Raw genomic sequence first — 15,892 nt, forward strand, 5'->3', positions numbered from 1 at the left:
TCATCAAGGACCCCCACCATCTAGGCCATGCTCTCTTCTCACTGCTGCCATCCGGGAGGAGATACAGTACAAAAATCTAAGCTCCCCAACCACCAGGTTCCGGCACAGTTGTTACCCCTCATCCATCAGGCTGTATATAACTTCACTCACCTCAACTCTGACCTGGTTCCACAATCTATGGATTCACTTTCAAGAACTTTACAACTCATGTTACTTGTTTATTTATTATTATTATAATTCATTTTTTTTTGTATTCACAGTTTGTCTTCTTTTTCACATTGGCTTTTTGTTACGTTTGTGTATAGTTTTTCACTCAGCCATTTGTATTGCTTTGTTCCACTGTGAATGCCTGCAATAAAATGAATCTTGGGGAGTATATGGTGACATAGATGTACGCTGATAATACACTTATGTTGAACTTTAAGTCCACATTCACCATTAAGTGCCAATCAACACTAAGACTACTCCAATTCACCACATTCCTCGCAAATACCCTCACATTCTACCGTTTACCTACGTAGTCGGACACTGTGTGTCCGACAGAGTGATCAGCAGCACTGGGTCTCCACAGGGACTGTCTTGTCTCCTTTTCTGTTCACCATTTACACCTCGGACTTCAACTACTGCACAGAGTCTTGTCATCTTCAGAAGTTTTCAGATGACTCTGCCATAGTTGGGTGCATCAGCAAGGGAGATGAGGTTGAGTACAGGGCTACTATAGGAAACTTTGTCACATGGTGTGAGCAGAATTATCTGCAGCTTAATGTGAAAAAGACTAAGGAGCTGGTGGTAGACCTGAGGAGAGCTAAGGTACCGGTGACCCTGTTTCCATCCAGGGGGTCAGTGTGGACATGGTGGAGGATTACAAATACCTGGGGATACGAATTGACAATAAACTGGACTGGTCAAAGAACACTGAGGCTGTCTACAAGAAGGGTCAGAGCCATCTCTATTTCCTGAGGAGACTGAGACCCTTTAACATCTGCCGGACGATGCTGAGGATGTTCTACGAGTCTGTGGTGGCCAGTGCGATCACGTTTGCTGTTGTGTGCTGGGGCAGCAGGCTGAGGGTAGCAGACACCAACAGAATCAACAAACTCATTCGTAAGGCCAATGATGTTGTGGGGATGCAACTGGACTCTCTGACGGTGGTGTCTGAAAAGAGGATGCTGTCCAAGTTGCAGGCCATCTTGGACAATGTCTCCCATCCACTACATAATGGACTGGTTGGGCACAGGAGTACATTCAGCCAGAGACTCATTCCACTGAGATGCAACACAGAGCGTCATAGGAAGTCATTCCTGCCCGTGGCCATCAAACTTTACAACTCCTCCCTTGGAGGGTCAGACACCCTGAGCCAATAGGCTGGTCCTGGTCTTATTTCCTGGTATAATTTACATATTACTATTTAATTATTTATGGTGCAACTGCAATGAAAACCAATTTCCCCCGGGATCAATAAAGTGTGACTGTGACCATGGCTAGTAACGGGGACTCGCAGATGCAAATTAACCTACCGACCCACTTGTCCTTGAGATGTGAGAGGAAACCTGAGCACCCAGGTGAGATCCACATGGTCAGAGGTACAGAATGCCAACTCCACTCCGATAACACTGAAGGTCAGCATTGAATCTGGAGATCTGAATCATAGGGGCCTCCCTAACATCCATTGGGGTCACTTATCAGGAGCGCTGTGTACGCAAGGCCCTTAGTGTTATCAATGATCCCAGCATCCTCTCTGACTTTCTACCATCAGGCAGGAGACTCTGGTGCATAAAAACAAGAGTGGTCAGGATGGGAAACCGTTTCTTCCCTCAGGCCATTTGGCTTCTGAACGCCCTGCCACATCACATTCGAAGTGTCACCGGTTAATCTGTCATCTATCTGACAATATTTAAATTATGTACTTTACTTTGTCTATTTATGCGTAATTTTATCCTTTAAGTTATTATGTTGTTATGTGTACCATTGTGCTTTACATTTACACACTGGTCCAGAGGAACCTCATCTCATTTGATGGCCTACATATAAATAGTTAAATGACAATAAACTTGATTTGATCAGGGCTGTACTCTGAAATTTTGCCTTCCAGTTAATAAATACTGGCAGCTACCTGTTGCCTGACACCTGCTCATTAATACTGGCAGAACTGAAACAGGATTTTTTTTTCCCTGCTCTTCCTGACTTGAAAGAGCTGTTCTAATTGAGTGGGCAGCACTCTTGCCTCTCAGTCAGAAAACTGTGGGCTCAAATCCCAAGTGACATACAAGCTTTATCCTGTCTGTTCTTGGGAGTATATAGGATCCTGACACTATTTAAAGAATTGCAATAGACTGCCCTTCGCAACATTTAACCCTGAGCCAATCCCACTAAGCCAGATTAGCCTAGATATTCAATTGCAAAGATATTTATGTATTAAACAATTTGTTTGTATGACAAAGCAAAGTGACCATCATTTTACACTTAGTGGCCACTTTATTAGGTACACCTGTACACCTGTTTGTTACTAGAAATATTTAATCAGCCAATCAGTTAGCAGTAATTCAATGTATTAAAGCATGCAGACACAGTCCAAGAGGTTCTGTTCTTGTTCAGACCAAACATTAGAATGGGGAAGAAATGTGATCCAAGTGACTTCGACCATGGAATGATTTGAGTATTTTAGAAACTGATGATTTCCTGGGATTTGCACACACAACAATTTCTAGAGTTTACATAGAACGGTGCAAAAAAAAAATCGGAAAAACGTCCAGCAAGCAGCAGTTGTGTGCAAAAACACTTTGTCAGTGAGAGAGGTCGAAGGAGAATGGTTCAATCTGATGGGAAAGTGACAGTGACTCAAATACCCATGCGTTATAACAGTGGTGTACAGAAGAGCACGTCTGAGTGCGCAGGTTAAACCTTGTAGTGGATGGGCTACAGCAGCAGAAGCCCACAAACATACACACACTGGCCACTTTATTAGATACAGGAGGTACCTAATAAAGTGGCCACTGAGTATAGCTAGCCAATTGCAAAATTTCATACACTAAACAATTGGTTTGCATGCCAAGTCAAGTGATCATCATTTTACATCACTGGTTGAACTTTGGATTGTGGATTTCACAGTGCAAGGATAACAGTGGGAACTCAGCAGTGATATCAGTCATCATTACACTGCATAATGAATACAAGTGCAAGAGAAATCAGGGTGAGCAGGTAAGGATGGCAACAGTATTTTTATTGTTTGCTTGAGTGTGATACCATACAAATAAATGATGATCATATTGATGGTTCTCTCCACATAGAATAGTTAGATAGGATTTTGATCCATTTACAGGTCAATTATTAATGTTGGTACAGCTAGCCACTGCTACTGTGTGTATTGCAGTCGTGGAGGAGACCCAATGGCCTATTTCTCCACTGTGTCTGATGGCCTTCATTAAGATTACTATAATCATTCTGCAGACAAATGAAGTGACAGTATGCTTTAAGCAAGACTGACATCAAAACTGCATAACTTTAGAGATGAATGCAGAGAGGTTTTGCATATAATTTCCACCAGGGCAACAAGCCAATGAACTAGCAACATCCTTATTGATTGGCCAATCAGTCATGACCATAGCAACAAGCAGAAATCCTGCTGTGATAGGATATCTGATGGAAAATGAAGGATTGTTAGCTAGTTTCTGCCAATTTCCCTCCTGTGTACACAAAGCCACAGCAACTGATTAGCAGCTAGTGAGAACTTCATTGATGTTTCAGGATACTAATAATCCCACTTGACCAATAACACCCTCCCAGCATGTGAAAAAAACCTATAAAATGAGGCTGGGAGGAGATTAATTAACTAAATATGTTATTGTTTCACAAGGTGTGCATATGATTAAAATTCAATTATGAGTCTGTAATAAATAGATTTTACTTGTGGGTGTTCTATAGATTTTCTTTCAGTATAATGAGGGTATTTATTTTATTTGGATAAGAAGATCTCGATACTTTGACTGTAGCTACATTATGAAGGTTGTTTTGCAAAATTATAACTATAATCTTGTGACTCAGCCAGCTAGTCAACTTAGTTAATTTTTGTTTTTAAGAATTATTTTTCTTGCTCCAAGCCCTCCCTCAGCTGTTCTGCGTGGTGCACACTCTTGTTGAATTCTCAACTCTTTATTACCACTACCTGTCCGGCACCTTGAATCTGGCAATTTGGGACGCCAATCATCAGAGTGGCAGGAGGTGACGAGATTCCTGGTTGTGCATGCACCCAAGATCCTTGGGCTCTCCCACAGGGAATGTGTTGGAACCACACGCAGAAATCGACTGACTATCAGTAAATGACTAATTAGGGGAGGGGTCCAGTAAATATGTATAGGAGTGGGAGGGAGGTGTTCAGTAAATAGGAGCAATGGGAGATTGATGGAGATATACAGTAATGTTCTTCCTTACAGAGGTTAGGGTTGGTGAGTTGTGGGTATGCCTAGTTGGTGCCAGAAGAATGGCGACATTTGTACCCTGCCCAGCATAATCCTAGTTGATTTAATTTGATGCAATTTCACCATACGCTTTCAATGTACATGTAATAAATAAACCTAATCCTTTCTTTCTAAATACAATTCATCACATTCGTATATTGGCATTAATGGTACAAGACACTTTTCTATAGTGCATGGCATATGTTATGGCACTCACTACATTTATAAAATTAACCTTACATGTCTATAATACAAAACTTCCCTCTATGTTCATTTAATGACAGAACAGTTCAAAGGCCGTTACACAAATTCCAACTCCTCAGGGTTTAATGAATCAGAATCAGGTTAATATCACTGCGAAATGGCATGAAATATGTTGTTTTGTGGCAGCTGTACATTTCAATGCATAATAATAAAGATTAAATTACAATAAGAGATATATGTATATAAAATTGAATAAGTAGAGCAAAAAGAGTGAAAAAATACTGTTCTTGGGTACCTTGTCCATTCAGAAATATAGTAACAGAGGGGAGGAAGCTGTTCCTTAAACTTTGAGTGTGTCTCCTCCTTTGAGGAGAAGAGGGCATATCCAGCGTGATGAGGGTCCTTAATGGAGTGTGCCGTGTTTTCATGTGAGGCATCGCCTCTTGAACGTGTCCTGGATGCTTTGTACTGCCGGCTGTTTCCAACCGCTCCTTTGTAGAAGCTGCTTCAAAGCTGTCCACGGGAAGGTCATGACCCTGAAATGTCAGCTGTCCATTTCCTTCCAGAGATGCTGCCCGACCTGCTAAATTTTTTTGGCCTCCACAGACCTCTTTAGCAATGAATTCCAAAATGGTGGCATTCATCACTAAGGACCCTCACCACCCTCTCATTACTACCATCAGATGGGCACAGGAACTGGAGCCTGTAGACCCTCGCTCAACGTTTTAAGAACAGCTTCTTCCCCTCTGTCATCTGATTTCTCAATGGACAATGAACTAACAAACCCCACCCTCCCCACTATTTTTGCTCTATTTAATTGTGTATATTCTGTATATTTTACTATAATTTACAGTATGCTGTGTGTATTGCATTAAACTGCTGCTGCAAAACGACAAATTTCGGTACATACTGCATCTCAGTGATAATAAATCGGATTCCCCACCCTCCGGGTGAAGAAATTTCTTCTCAATTTAATAGTTATGGCTGTCCCGGTGAGTGGCTTTTCCTTCAACTGCCCATGGATTTCAAAAAAAAACAATCCTCTTGCAGTTCAAAACGAATAAGAAACTCCAAAAAAAAACCCCTTCAAACTACAATACACAAACTTAAGTATCAGAGCAAATAAAACTTCCATTTTTGCAAACTGAATTCTGGTCTTTTTCTTCTGGATTTCAACAATTGGGTCTTAAACTAAATTCTCCTATGATTTAAAGTAACAGTTACATGATCTTTAAGACACGGGAGCTTTCCTTCCTTTGGGCTGTAGTGTGAAGGCAGGGAGATGCTGAATATGGCAGGGAGCCGAATTGTAGATCGTCGGCAGTTCAGACGGACCCCACTCAGCGGGCCAAATTTTGGGACGATCAGTTAGTTTCCAATCTGCAACTTGGAGCGCTTTTACTAGCGGGAACTCGTGGAAATTACAGTAACTTCTCGTTGAGCCCCGCCCACAATACGTCTCCTGAATATATAAAAATATAGCTCTGTTAGTTCTTTAGAGTTGCTTAAAATCAAATTGGCTGTTGTTTGGAGGATGTGTCTGGGAGCCCTGCGCGCTTAGTTCTGTTCACCTCAGTGAGCGGACAGCATAAACACACCATGGCTGAGTTTGAAGGACTCCTAACCTGCCCTCACGCAACCTGCGGAGGGCTGAGTCTATCAACTCGCCTTGAATCCTGTCTCATACCTGATCTATCGCAGCTGGTGTCTGGACCTCACCTACCACACCAAATATTTCTTAGGCCGGAGTCCACAATATGATGCTTATCTCTCCGTCTATAATTGTGCTTAATCTCGTTTTGTTTTCTCTCTCACGCTCTCGTTCCCCAGTTAAATCCAGACAAGGGGAATGTATTTGTGGTTTGAACTGTCTGGTTCACTGGGTGTGATGGGCTGCATCATTAACGAGTCTGGAATCGACGCATCGAGAACCAACAGGTGAGCCGGATTAACGCTCACCACAAAACATTGAAAACAATCTGTCCCTTTTTAGTTAGACCCTGCGGGCCTCAGCATCGGGCAGGTTGCCAGGACGGAGGGCGGTAAACTTTGCAAAGGGGAGACAGTGGCAGGCGACAATTTAAGATCACTGACGGGACGAAAAACTAGCGTAACCAAAGGAATGACCGGCAGTTACTACTGCAGTTGCTGGAGTCCGGCCAACATCTATAATCGATCAGCCAATCAGGTAGTCATGCAGGACAGAAACAATCTCTTAAGCGCAACTGGTCACGTCGACCACGATTCCTACATTTCATGACATATGCAGGTAATATTAAACCAGATCTGATCTAAGACAGTCCCATTTGTCCCCATCTGCTCCATATCCCTCCTAATCATGTACCTTTCCAAATGCCTTTTAAATGTTTTAAAAATATCTACCTCTACCATTTAACCTGGTAGTTTATTCCACATATGATCCATCCCTCCCCACCCTTGAAAAACTTAACCCTCATGCTCCTACTACATCCCTCCCCTTTCACCTTAAACCTGTCCTCCCCTGTTCTTGATTGCCCAACCCTGGGTACACAGGAGTTGTTTTGTTATTGTTTTACATGGAAAGGCATGTCCTGCATACTATTCAGACACATCAGATTTTTACACAGTGCATTGAGGGAGAATGAGGTGAAATAATAACAGAGTGAGCAGCGACAGATAAAGTGCAGAACAGCAAACATGATAGGACTGGCCACCACAGACTCATAGAACACCCTCAGCATCACCCGGCAGATGTTAAAGGATCTTAGTCTCCTCAGGAAATAGAGACGGCGCTGGCCCTTCTTGTAGACAGCCTCAGAGTCCTTTGACCAGTCCAATTTATTGTCAATTCATATTCCCAGGTATTTGTAATCCACCACCATGTCCACACTGACCCCCTGGATGGAAACAGGGGTCACCTTAGCCCTCCTCAGGTCCACCACCAGCTCCTTAGCCTTTTTCACATTAAGCTGCAGATAATTCTGCTCACACCATGTGACAAAGTTTCCTACCATAGCCCTGTACTCAGCCTCATCTCCCTTGCTGATGCATCCATCTATGGCAGAGTCATCCGAAAACTTCTGAAGATGACAAGACTCTGTGCAGTGGTTGAAGTCCAAGGTGTAAATGGTGAAGAGAAAGGGAGACAAGACAGTCCCCTGTGGAGCCCCAGTGCTGCTGATCACTGTGTCGGACACACAGTGTTGCAAGCACACGTACTGTGGTCTGCCAGTCAGGTAATCAAGAATCCATGATACCAGGAAAGCATCCACCTGCATCGCTGTCAGCTTCTCCCCCAGCAGAGCAGGGCGGATGGTGTTGAACGCACTGGAGAAGTGAAGTTGTATGCTGAGGCAGCAGGCTGAGGGTAGCATACACCAACAGAATCAACAAACTCATTCGTAAGGCCAGTAATGTTGTGGGGATGGAACTGGACTCTCTGATGGTGGTGTCTGAAAAGAGGATGCTGTCCAAGTTGCAGGCCATCTTGGACAATGTCTCCCATCCACTACATAATGGACTGGTTGGGCACAGGAGTACATTCAGCCAGACTCATTCCACCGAGATGCAACACAGAGCGTCATAGGAAGTCATTCCTGCCTGTGGCCATCAAACTTTACAACTCCTCCCTTGGAGGGTCAGACACCCTGAGCCAATAGGCTGGTCCTAAACTTATTTCCTGGCACAATTTACATATTTACATATTACTATTTAACTATTATGGTTTCATTACTATTATTTATGGTGCAACTGTAATGAAAACCAATTTCCCCTGGGATCAATAAAGTATGACTATGACTATGACTGAACAGTAAGGTGAAAGAACATAACGAGTAGACTGTGAGGTCAAGAGTCTGTCTTATCATACTAGGGAGCCGTTCACTTGTCATATACCAGTGGGGTAGATGTTGGTACACGCTTTCAGGATCTGTTTTTCGAAACCTTTACTTTTCCTAGGTTACAGAGTCACACAGCGTGGAGGCAGACTATGCAGTGGACAATATCCATAACAAGCAATGGGCACCCATCAGCATTAATCCCATTTCCAGCATTTGTAGCATAGCTTACCATGCTTTGGCATTTCATGTGCTCATTTAAACACATCTTAAATGCTGTCAATGTCTCTATTTTCCATCACTCTTGCAGCCCGTCTATCCCAAATACACAGTACTTACTGCATGGAAAAGATCCCCTCTATAGACAATAGACAATAGGTGCAGCACCACCATTCACTGTGATCATGGCTGATCATCCACAATCAGTATCCTGTTCCTGCCTTCTCCCCATATCCCTTGACTCCGCTATCAGTAAGAGCTCTATCTAGCTCGTTCTTGAAAGCATCCAGAGAATTGACCTCCACTGCCTTCTGAGGCAGAGCATTCCATGGATCCACAATTCTCTGGGTGAAAAATTTTTAACTCAACTCCGTTCTAAATTGTCTACCCCTTGTTCTCAAACTGTGGCCTCTGGTTCTGGACTCCCCCAAAATCGGGAATATGTTTCCTGCCTCTAGCGTGTCCAATCTCTTAATAATCTTATATGTTTCAATCAGATCCCCTCTCATCCTTCCAAATTCCAGTGTATACAAGCCCAGTCTAACTCCCTTTTTCCCCTTAGTTTTTCTTTGAATGGGTTCCATGGTTTTCTATGTTTCATGGCTGTCTGTAGGAAGACAAATCTCAGGGTCTTACACTGCAGACATACTTTGATAATAAATGTGCTTCGAATCTTTGAAAATCTCTGTCCTCTTATTTATCTCTGATTTGAGGAAGAATTCCTGCAGGCTGTCCACCGAATACCTCTCATAACTCTATATACGTCAAACATGTCCAACGTTATCCTCCTTTGCTCAATGGAAAACTGATTTGGACTCTCAGCTGGAACACTTTATACGGGCTGCTAGGTCCGGGAGTAAAACAGCGCGGAAAGGGGCCATCAGTCCAACTGGTCTATGATGACCAAGAAATCATTTAAACTGGTCCCATTTGTATACATATGACCCACATCCCTTTAACCCTTTCCTTTCTACGTACCTGCCCTTAGGTCCTTTCGTCATTGAGTCATAGGCATACAGCATAGAAACAGCATAAAAACAGTATTCCTGGTGCAGCATCAACTGCATTAGGGAGGTCCAACTTAGACTGGGGGACCACTTTGTCGATCTGCTCCATTCACAACAGATTGGACTTCACGGTGACTAACCAGTTAAATCCCAATCCCCATTCCCATTCTGACTTACTGTTCCATGGCCTCCTCTGCTGCCACAGTGAGGACGCTCTCAGGTTGGGGGAGCTAAACCTCATATTCTGTCTGTGTAACCTCCAATCTGACAGCATGAATATTAATTTCTCTAACTTTGGGTAATTTCTCCCCCTCTTCTCTCCTTACCGTTCCCCATTCTGACTCCCTTCTTACCTCTTCTCTTCTTTTCACTTGCTATCTGGTATTCCTCCACCTGCCTTTCTCCCATGGTCCACTGTCCGATCTGATTCCTCCCTCTTCAGTCCTTTACCTTTGCCACCTGCCCCATCCCGGCTTCTTACTTCATCCTCCCCTCCCCAATCCACCCACATCCCCCTCACCTGGTCTCACCTCTCAACTGTCTGCTTATACTCCTCCCCTTCTCCTATCTTATTCTGCCCCTTCCTTTCCCGTCCTGATGAAGGGTCTTGGCCCAAAACATTAACCATTTATCCTCTCCATAGATAGTCATAGTCATAGTCATACTTTATTGATCCCGGGGGAAATTGGTTTTCGTTACAGTTGCACCATAAATAATAAATAGTAATAGAACCACAAATAGTTAAATAGTAATACGTAAATTATGCCAGTAAATTATGAAATAAGTCCAGGACCAGCCTATTGGCTCAGGGTGTCTGACCCTCCAAGGGAGGAGTTGTAAAGTTTGATGGCCACAGGCAGGAATGACTTCCTATGATGCTCTGTGTTGCATCTCGGTGAAATGAGTCTCTGGCTGAATGTACTCCTGTGCCCACCCAGTCCATTATGTAGTGGATGGGAGACATTGTCCAAGATGGCATGCAACTTAGACAGCATCCTCTTTTCAGACACCACCGTCAGAGAGTCCAGTTCCATCCCCACAACATCACTGGCCTTACGAATGAGTTTGTTGATTCTGTTGGTGTCTGCTACCCTCAGCCTGCTGCCCCAGCACATAACAGCAAATATGATAGCACTGGCCACCACAGACTCGTAGAACATCCTCAGCATCGTCCGGCAGATGCTAAAGGACCTCAGTCTCCTCAGGAAATAGAGATGGCTCTGACCCTTCTTGTAGACAGCCTCAGTGTTCTTTGACCAGTCCAGTTTATTGTCAATTCGTATCCCCAGGTATTTGTAATCCTCCACCATGTCCACACTGACCCCCTGGATGGAAACTGGGGTCACCGGTACCTTAGCTCTCCTCAGGTCTACCACCAGCTCCTTAGTCTTTTTCACATTAAGCTGCAGATAATTCTGCTCACACCATGTGATCATGTTTCCTACCGTAGCCCTGTACTCAGCCTCATCTCCCTTGCTGATGCATCCAACTATGGCAGAGTCATCCGAAAACTTCTTTTCACTCAATAACAGCAAAGCAAAGATTCAGAACTGCAGGAAGAATTGGACCAGCTCTCTCACTGATAGTCACATTTGTATCTGTGCACATTTGTCTGTGTCAATTCCGGCCTACCGTGTAGGTAAAGGGCAAAAGTCCGACACTTTCAATTGCAAAGATGAGCCTAAGCATTGTGGTTGTAGTTTAGAGTGGTGTGAAGGTCACCCTTGATTTGCTTCTTTATGAATAGCCATTGTACAGTCAACACTTCACCAGATACATGAAAACATTGCAGTCTTCACTGAGTGGAAGCAAAGTGAGGAAATATTTTCTGTATGGAGCATGCACTTTCTCCCGGTGACTAGTGAGGGTTTATCCCAAGCGCTCCTGACTCCTTCCAAAGGTATCTGCGTGAATTGGTCCCAAGAATGTAGATGAGTGGTCGGATCCAGAGAGAATTTATAGGAAATGGGGAGAATAAGAAATGGAATTAGCTTGACGGCTGGCATGGACATGGAGGTTGGTAGGTTCTTGATTGGTAAGGGTGTCAAAGCTTATGGGAAGAAGGAAGGAGAATGACGTTGAGCGGGATAGTAAATCAGCCACGATGAAATGGTTTTGCAGACTTGATGGGCAGAATGGCTGAGCTCTGCTACTCTGTGTTATGGACGGCTTAACAAACTACTTCTGTGCTAAGCAACTATGGTCAATGGGTTCCTATAAATTGCACACACACAAACACTGTTCTCTTCCATGTTCCAAGGATGTAGGAGCTGATAGGTTAATTGACTTACTGCACATTGCTTCCAGTGTGTACGAGAGTGGTAGAATCTATGTGAAGTTGATGAGATTTTGGGGAGAATCGATTATAGCAAATATTAATGTGAGGATTTGATTGCTCTGTGAGCCACATAGACCTGATGGACTGAAATGGCACGCCTCTGTGTTGTAAGGGAAAGTGGATATGACTGGTAGGCGCTTTAATTCAAATAGTTTGGTGACCTATTCAGTTTTGTAAATACTGTCAGGAGTTGATGATTGTCCAGCCTACAAGTCATCACGAGGGAGCTAGCCAGCTTTGGCCAACTTCCCAGTTTTATAGGAATCAGAATTCAGATGAAGCCAGAAACCAGTTTCATAGCAACATAAGAACTGGCCATTTGCTGCATTGGGCCTGTGCCACCATTCAATATAATCATAGTGGCCCTCTTCCCCTCTCTCTTGCCTGTTTCCTATAATGCCTGACTCCCCTGTAGGCCAATACCAATGGAAAACTCAACAAATGTCCATGTATCACAAAAGTTTTATTTTATTTTCATCACCTAACTTCTAGATGGGCTTATACAAAACTTAACGTAAACATAGAAAATTATTTTCAGTAACAATCAAAGGGCAGATAAATTGTGTTAATTTGTTTCATATTCAGGATATGGGCATTTCAAGAAGGCAGAAATTACCTCAGATTGAATGAAGTCTTTTGAAAAACAGTCCTGTAATATCATGTTCCCATTATTAGAAATAGTTATTAATTGTAATTTTATTTAATTAACTGAATTTAAACTCCCAATGATGGGATTTTGATCCATGAGATTGGTTGATCAATTCAGGGCCTCTGGATTGCTTGTGCTGTAAAATAATCACCATATCCTTTTAAACCTGTACAGAAATAAATCCTTAAATCAAACCAGCATAAATCAAAATAATTCTCTTCAGGTTGAGTTATTCAATCACCAATGATAGGCCACCACAACACTCTGAGCCTGCCATCGTAACGTCCTTTAAAGGGGATGTTGTCATGGTAACAGCCCCCACAGAATGCTTACATAAAGGTGACAATCAGTGATATGATTCTGCTGGCAATCTCATCCACCTGTATTAATTTTAGTGGGATTTAAAACATACAATTGAAGTAGTTCTGATTACCATGGTGACAGTGCCCACCAACAGGCAGATGTGCACTCAAAATTGCTGGAAAAGATTTATTTTAATAAATCACTGCTTATTAAGAGGAGGATGGTTAACAATAGGGAAAGGAACCTTGACACCTCTCGAGCAGTGACAGCTGGCAAACGTTATTCCTATGGTTACATTGCTCAAACAACACTCGGCAAAATTACCCACTGTGCCATCATTGCATTTCAGGTTTCTTGTGCCAAGCGATGTGTGGTGTCATCTAATGCCAGCAAGTTCAAGGAGAAGGTGGACCAGATCTGCTCGTGTGGTGAACTGAAGGACGGAGGTTGAGCAGATGTGCACTCCTGTAGCTAATAAAGTGGCCACTGAGTGTATGTTCATGTTCTTCTGCTGTAGCCCATCCACTTCAAGGTTCAAAGTGTTGTGCAATTAGAGACGCTCTTCTGCACACCACTGTTTATATTGGTTTATTATTGTCACATGTATAGTGAAAACTTAGTTTTGCAGGCCATCCGGACAGATTACTTCAAAACGTTAAGTACATTGATGTGATACAAGGGAAGCACAACTGCAGAATGCAGAACATCGTGTTGGGGTTACAGTTCCAGAGGAAGTACAGTGTCCATAGACAGTAAAGTCCACAACAAGGTGAATTGTGAGGATGAAAGTTCATCCTTAACATACAAAAATGAGGACCAGGTGCTAACAGCGAGGGCTAGTTCCGTCTGTCAAATTAAGGCGTACTGAGTATAATAAAACATTGGAAGTCAGCTTACATATGGAAAAGTAACTACAACAGACAAACAGAGATACCACACTTCAAGTGTAAAAGCAGCACTCTTAGTTATAAGGTACAATATGTTTGTCCACATCCTTAAACTTGCACCTCAATATCTGACAGCTGGATCCAGTTGCTCTAACCCCAACACCAACACCGCTTCTTTCCTGCAACCAGCAAGATTTTGAACTGACCTCCGCAGCCCTGATCTTCCATCAGCAATGAAACATGGCAAACCAGCCCCTGGACTACCATCGACTTGACTCTGATTGTGCTTTTTTTTTTGCAATTATGTCATGCTTTGTTCCATCATTAGCTTTTCTTTGATTCTGTTCTAAAACGTGCAGCGGGAGGAGAAGATGGCAGCACCCCGCGCGTGCGCAGCTCTCCAGTGAAAAATGATATCGCATCTGTTAAATAGGGGCCGTGGACAATTCTGATTTGATGGAGAATGGACGTGAAGCACACAGGAACATCTGGAGAAATTTCTGAAACACCTGTTCGCTGCTGTCGTTACTGTGTGGTCGGGAATCTTTCGGAGGGTAGGCCTCAAAATCCCCGGCCTTGCCTGCTTTTGGCGACCGAGAAGGAGGTCGAATCGTTCGGCAGAGATGCTGCTCAGTACTCGGTGTCGGAGAGCTGATCAGAGCTCGAAGTTTTCAGATGACTCAGAGTCGGATTGTGGTCGGCATGGCAGGGAGAGTTTTTCTTCCTTCTCCCGTCTGCGTGAGATGTGGGACATTTGAGAAACTTTGAACTTTACTGTGCTCACGGACTTCTTCATCAAGTTATGGTATTGTTACACTGTTTGTAACTATATGTTATAATTATGTGGTTTTGTCAGTTTTTTCAGTCTTGGTCTGTCCTGTGTTTTGTGATATCACACCGGAGGAAATAATGTATCATTTCTTAATGCGTGCATTACTAAATGACAATAAAAGAGGACTGCGTGTCTTCATAATGATATTTCTTTGTTCTACTGTGAATGCCTGCAAGAAAACAAATCTCAGGATAGTATATGTGGTGACATAGTAGTGCAATCACTTGAGGTCAATACGATATTCTTCTAAGGAGTTGTCTATTGGTGAATGCTCAGGTAGCTATAAAGGCCAATCCAGGGCACATCAGCAGGCAAAATAAAAGCCTATTTTCTCCTTACAGCTCTGTACTTTTGGGATGCGATAACATTTGCTCAGTTTCCTGTTGATATTGGCCTACGAGGAAGTCGGAATCAGGCTGGAGAGAATCACTACAAGAAATGGTGGTGACATATATGTACTTTAAACTTTGAACTTTTGTCTTGTGTACTTTATGCTTAATTTATATTCTGTAAGTTGTCTGTACCTACATACATGTGATGCTGCTGCAAGCTAGTTTTTCATTGTGCCTATACCTCAACATACTTGAGCATAACTTAATTGACTTCATCTGGTTAGATCAGTGACCAAATATAGTGAGGTCAATTTAGTCACGTACATTCCAGGCTGAGATAGAGCTGTGCCATTGCACTGCAGCTAATCAATCTGTCCATCTATTTATGTTTGTACAGTACTGTGCAAAAGGGTTAGGCACATATACACAGCTAGGAAACTGAAGACTTTTGCACAGTACTGTAGTAATTTTATGTTTTGCACTGTACTGCTGCTGCAAAAGAACCAAGTTTTGTGACATGCAATATACGAGTGGTGATAAATCTGATTCTGATATGGGTCTTTATTGTGGACTGAGAGTGGGAAGGGGCAGGGAGAGGGGAATCACAGTTGGGAAAAGGGGAAAGGAGAGGGGAGGGAGCAGAGGCACAGACAGACATTCTGTAATGACCGATAAGCCAACTGGAATCAAAATGACCCTGCCTGGTGTTTCAAGGATGGGTGTGTCAGCACCTGCATCCTCCCCCAGCCCTGGCACTCCATCTTGGTCACTGACACCCCCCGTCCCCACCCCCGTCACTCTATCCTCACCATTCCCAACATCCGTTGCTCTCACCAGATTTTACAAACTTGG

The 15,892-nt window shown here is 43.2% G+C and overlaps 1 long non-coding RNA gene across 1 annotated transcript; it reads left to right on the forward strand.

The window, feature by feature from the left end:
* Positions 1-3,113: 3,113 nt before the first annotated feature.
* On the forward strand, positions 3,114-15,628 carry LOC134339333 (uncharacterized). The gene is made up of 3 exons (XR_010016377.1): positions 3,114-3,198; positions 6,489-6,596; positions 13,339-15,628. It is a non-coding gene; the product is annotated as an uncharacterized LOC134339333 (long non-coding RNA).
* The last annotated feature ends 264 nt before the right edge of the window (positions 15,629-15,892 follow it).

This window comes from Mobula hypostoma, chromosome 29 (assembly GCF_963921235.1).
Source record: "Mobula hypostoma chromosome 29, sMobHyp1.1, whole genome shotgun sequence".
Taxonomy (NCBI): domain Eukaryota; kingdom Metazoa; phylum Chordata; class Chondrichthyes; order Myliobatiformes; family Myliobatidae; genus Mobula; species Mobula hypostoma.